The sequence below is a fragment of the Squalius cephalus genome (genome assembly GCF_949319135.1).
Source record: "Squalius cephalus genome assembly, chromosome: 9".
Classification (NCBI taxonomy): domain Eukaryota; kingdom Metazoa; phylum Chordata; class Actinopteri; order Cypriniformes; family Leuciscidae; genus Squalius; species Squalius cephalus.
In genome coordinates, this window is record NC_137130.1 from 9,679,839 (window position 1) to 9,685,838 (window position 6,000).

Genomic DNA, 6,000 nt, shown 5'->3' on the forward strand with positions numbered 1-6,000 from the left:
AACGCGCCACTGACTTTAGACTAGGTTTTTCCTGGTCTGTGGCGGTATTGTTTTCTGGAACTGCAAATAGCACCAGTTCTACCAGAAAGACTCGGGAGAATAAATACTGTGACAATTTAACATTTATTAACAGCCCAGCAAGCAATCAAGTTCTTTGGCGTAGGCCCCGTCTGTAGCTTGCAATCCGAGGGTCTGGACTCTGCATATCCTGCCTGAAGACGAAGGCAGGGGCGCAGCCGACCCCCTGCGAGGTATAGGAAGGGACCATCCTGGTGGTGGTGGTGGGGAGGATGGAGGTGAATGGAAGCGTCACCATCTGCGAACTCAGACGTGTGTAAGTACCAATCTTTTATACCACAAGTATAGGAATACGATTGGATAGATGAGAAGGTAATAAGTGATGTAACAATTGAGTCTTCCCGGCAGAACTTATGCTAGAGGTTCATGGAACGTTTGCGCCGGCTATTGTCAACGTTTTGATTAACAACATTCTTTAAAATATCTTCTTTTGTGTTGAACAGAAGAAATAAACTCATACAGGTTTGGAACAACTTGAAGGTGAGTAAGTGATTACAAAATGTTCATTTTTGGGTGAACTATCCCTTTAATTCCTGAACGGCATCTTGGACAAAACAAGTAAAAATTTTATGTTGACTTTGAAACAATTTTTCACACATAAATGGCTAGTAAAATTAGCAAATGATTACCAAAAAAAATGACAAGTAACACATTGAATTAAACTAAAGTATTTGCTTGTAAAATGTGCTCTAATATTTGTTTTTACAACTTTGAAAAGTCATTTACTGTGCAGCAGATGCAAATGTCACCTGAAGCATCTGTCTCTTATCAAGATACGAAAGTAGATTTCTATACCCATAATGCAATGTTGTGATCACATCAGCAGCCGAGTGACAAACTGCGCTTGACTTCAGGGACACACATGTGGGCTGGTTACAATATGGAAGCCAGGTTTATATGTCTTGCAAATGATCATTTATAAAAGCTGTAGGCAAGATGTTTATAACTGTCAACAAAATGAAAAATATGGAGCTTGTGGTCAATGCTTGACCACATGAAAGGTCCAATTAGTGCTGAGCGGTACTGTGTCATGACTGATCTCAGCATCCAACCCGAATCGCATCACCTCAGCCTCCTCCAGGCCAAAGGAAGCAGACTGAAGTGATAAGATGGCTTAGCTTTCACAGATAGAGCTTGTATTTCTGATAAAACGACTTACGAGACTGAAGTGATAACATTAACTTTTTCCACATAATCCAGTTGCTTTATCTGGTTCATTTAATTAATTAATTTTCTTTAATACATTTATTTATTGTGTATATATATATATATATATATATATATATATATATATATATATATATATATATATATATATATATTTATTAATGCTGGATTTGGAATCATTGAATCATGTAGCATTTGAGAAAGAACATCACAGGATCTGTATTTATATAGTAAATGTCTTTTCAGTAGAAAGAAATGGAAAGCATATCCAAAAGGCCATTATGGTATAATGAGGGCAAGAAATTCCTCTAAGGCAAAATATACAGAATTGTCACTATTTTTCCCCTCCTTTGACTCATTGCCACAGATTCACAAATAAACATACAGAGAAATGCACAATTACATTTATTGTTTACATCACCTCAGGGTCTAACATAGCTCAGTTCATCTGGAAACTATTTTGAACCATTTTAAAACAACATCACACAACAAACTGACAGGAAAACATACTTAAGCAAAGCACCACTCAGGTCACATATACTTTTCAATTCACACCCCTTTCCTGACAGATACTTCTAACAACATCATAGTGGCAAATAAAAGAGTGTGCATTGTTTGGTAGACCTTCAAATACAGGGTTACCACTGTGGTGAAAATTGCTTTTATAAAGTGCCTCCAGGCTCAAGAGATTTTCACTGCAAGTGAATGGCAAACACTATTCATGACTGCAACGAATCGTATTTTAGTAAAGCAATGGGAAATCTGGAAATTAAACGTTTTATCAAGGGTTGCAAGAAATAGGCGCTAGCTTCTAAAAAGCGTAAAAGTTACGTAACTGTAAAAAAAACAAAAAAAAACAAACAAACAAAAAAACGTATCTGTATATGTTAGTCAACATAAAAACAAAATGGACCCTAACAATGAAAAAATATAAAATAAAATGAAAATAGGTTCTTTATGCGGTAACATCTAAATTATACAAGTATAATATTAAAAATATTATTTAATATTTCTGAATCTTAATGTCTTGTCTGTCTGATTGTCTGTTATACACTCCTCAATCCAATCCATTTCTCTTATTAAATATGAAATATCGGTTTCACTTGTAAATATGTGTGATTATGAAAGACAATAGGTTGTAAAGCTGTGTACTTTTAGTTCAAAGAATCTTTGTTCAAAAAAGTGTGTCTGTATCTGATATCCGATTACCCAGTTGTTGTTCTCGTGTGTAGATTTAAATTATTTCTCTCCTGTTATTTCCGTCCGATTCTCGTTCAGTTATCTCTCATTTTTTTCTTTCTCTGACCTTGGCATTGCGCTGTCAGCAAGCTTTCCCTCCCAATTATCAGCACCGCAGCAGGGCAGAGAACCTGATCTGATTCAGCAATTAATGCCCCCTCCACCTGCCCCATCCTGCTCACAATGACACACCTCCTCTAGAGACTTCACTCGCCCCTCACATCTCTATGAAAGGACGGAATTGTTGAGGCAAGGAAAGGTGAGGAATAGGGGAGGAAGAAAAAAGTTACCTTCTAAGCATAAATAACACATCAGATTCTTTCCTCAAGTGCGTTGTCTTATATTTACCTACCACTCAAATAAACATGCCCTGTAGACATGACCATGCAGTTTATGAACTTTAATGTTCCAAAAGGTCTTAAACAACACTGGATTTCATTCAGAATGTGCATGCGCATGTACTGTATTTGTGCAAATATGGGCTTTTTACCTACTGTTTTAATGAGTGGTAGCTGGTAGCAAAATCTGACAAGGTAGGGCAAATCGACAGAATACTGAAAGAGTCTGGTGCCATGTGCAGTCGCAGAATGAACCTAAAATAGGTAGGACTAGAATTTATTTTTGTAAAGTGAATTTATTTTTGAGAATTAGGAGTGGTCTGACCAAAATAAATCTTTAGGAAGTACACATTTCCATGTAAAATACTGCAAACAGCACTGGACTTGTTGATACCACTGGTGTAAAGCTATGAAAATGACCACTAACTACACTTAAAACTAAATGTTCTAGAAGGGTGTTTTCTCAGTGATGCCATTGAAGAACCATTTTGGCTCCTCAAAGAACCTGAACATGTCTTAAAAGAACATTTTTTTTTTTCTTAGTGTGAAGAACATTTTAATAATCTAAAAAACCCTTTCCACTATAAAGAACCTTTTGTAAAATTGAATGGTTCCATAGATGGTAAAGGTTCTTCTTGTAATCATCAGTGCCAACTTTTATCTTTAAGAGTGTATATAATGACTCTCAGTCTTGATTTAGCATTGTTGTTGGTGTCTGCAGCCAAGAATTTTTATTCCATTTATTGTGAGCTGAAGTTTTGCGGACATTGCTGCATGGTTGGGTTAGGGTTAGGGTTAGGGTTAGGTTAAGTTTTCCTGAATATCAACAATGGTGTCAACGTTTTAAATGATTAAATGGTTTATATTTTTTGTTGCATTTAAAATTTTACATTTGGGCTTTTTACTCCTAGCCTCAGTACAATGTAAAATGCAACTGATCGTGTGTAGTCTATAGACCTATATAAAAGGTGAAAACAGGTTTTGAGAATAGCACACTTGTCAAAGAACTTGAGTGCATCTTTAGAGAGGTACGTTTGCAAAGAGTGACGAATGGCTGTACAGGAAAGGTTGCATGAAAAGCCCTTATATGGAGATGTTTTGGGGGTGCATTATGCTAATTAACTAACTCATTGAGATCCCATTGAGATCATTGAGTGCATTTCCATGGCCACAGAAAAACAGACACTTTCATTTCCAAGAAAACGATCAAGGAGAGAGGACTGGTTTTCTAAATGATCATGTCCGGATTGTTTAAACCTGTCCTGACCTCTGAGAACATCCCCAGACCTTTCTAATTCTAGCTCTCTATTTGTCATCATTTGCAGGAGAATCTAGCTGCTAACAGCAGTGATTATTATGATAATGGTCCTTGCCATTTAGGAAGAGTGATTGAACAATGTTTACCAAGACCAATCCTCTGCATGCTAAAGTGAACCTGCTATGACTTTTAAAGAGCTCCTGTTCGGTCAGCAGAATGAGTCCCAATACCACAATAGTTTTTGCCCAAATACTATAGTTTCTAAAGTTATCTGATAAAACTATAATAATTTAATAATATCACAACATTTATTTCCATTAAGAGGTGCATACATTTTTGGTCAAGATAGTCTACTCCATCACATCACAAAGACTTTCAATTAATTTAAGGTCTGGACTTAGAGGTACGAATTCATATGTGAAAATGATTCTTCATGCTCCCTCCCAACAAATCTTTCCCAGTTTGAGCTTGATGAATCTTTACATTGTCATCCTGGAATATGGCCATGATTTGTCTTCCTACGTGGTTGTTAATGATTGGATCACAGGTTTTCATTTCTTAAGGCCTGTTCACACCAAGAACGAGAACTATAAAGATAACTATATTAACGTCCACACTAGTGGGCACTATTGTTCTGTTTATTCTAAGCATGCGCTTGTCTGTCGCTTTAATTGTTTGAACTTGTTAGAGCAGGATGGATTCTGATTGGCTGCCAATTTGTTTCTCGTTCATCAGCTGGATAAAATCGTTCTGAAAGTGATTCCAACTATATTTTTTCCTTTGTGCAATTATAGTTATAGCTCTGGTGTAAACTCTGCTATTCTTAAATATTCTTTATAGTTATTGTCTTTGGTGTGAACGGGCCTTTAGACTCTTAAGCATTTACCTGTTTAAATCCAAACAGAAACTTTTTTTGGTTGGGTTGGTCGGCCTGCCTATCCATCTATCCTCTATAGAAGAGATTGAAACTTTGGATTTCAGATAAGGTGGAAATATTTTAAGGTGCAAATATGAACCTCTAACTATCAAAAAGGTTCAAAGTTGTACTTACAGGTTCTATAATGATACATTGTTTTTTTTTGTGTGTTTTTTTGTGGCTGTTCTTTTTTAACCTTTCCTTCATAGAGTATACCTAAAGTGAAATCAAAAACAATTTATGGTGAAAAAAATAACATGCTAGCTTTTGCTCATGCTAATTTCTAAAGTCATTATTACTAAAACTATTGGCTATATAAACATCTTCCATTCATGTCATTGATCTAGTCTTTGCTTTCTTTATCTAGTGGCAATAACATCATGCCTCACCTGCAATGAATTCCAGCCTCCTCTGCAGGAAAACCAGCTCAGAGGCCACTGTAAGCACTAAAACAACGAACCAACAAGCAACAATAATATTGATGTTATTTAAATAAAGCCACTGAGGAAATAATGAGCAATTGACTGAATTTAATATTTGGCAAAACCAAAAATAATGTATCTGCACTAAATATCTCACATTCTGTGGTCTCCCATTGCCATTCTGTTTGCTATGAGTGGTTAGTCTATTTACATTACAATTGGATGGCTGAAGTGATGTAAAATCAATGCTAAACGTGTTTACGTGAATCATATCGCCTTTTGCCAAGGTAAACGCAATCAATTGTAAAATATTGCTGAGCAAATTCTGTTACTCAGGGAAAGGCTTGGATGGATGATTTGATCAAATATAAGATCTGTGTGAGATAATACTCCACCCCAAGCGCAGCCTTGATAAATGTTTATTAGATAGCATCACTCTCACTGGTGTGAGTATTCTTCAAGGCTTGACAGTTAGTATGAATTGAAATGGCATGTTTGGTGGTCATAGAGCTACACATATAGCACACTGAATAATACACCTACCTGTTAGATGCATATTGTGATGTATTTGGAGGGAGAACT

The 6,000-nt window shown here is 36.1% G+C and overlaps 1 long non-coding RNA gene across 1 annotated transcript in view; it reads left to right on the plus strand.

The window, feature by feature from the left end:
* LOC307164859 overlaps positions 1-5,494 on the plus strand; it is a 40,548-nt gene extending 35,054 nt beyond the window's left edge. Inside the window, exon 3 of the long non-coding RNA XR_013822351.1 lies at positions 5,364-5,494. This is a non-coding gene — a long non-coding RNA (uncharacterized lncRNA). The remainder of the gene's footprint in view (positions 1-5,363) is intronic.
* Positions 5,495-6,000: the final 506 nt, after the last annotated feature.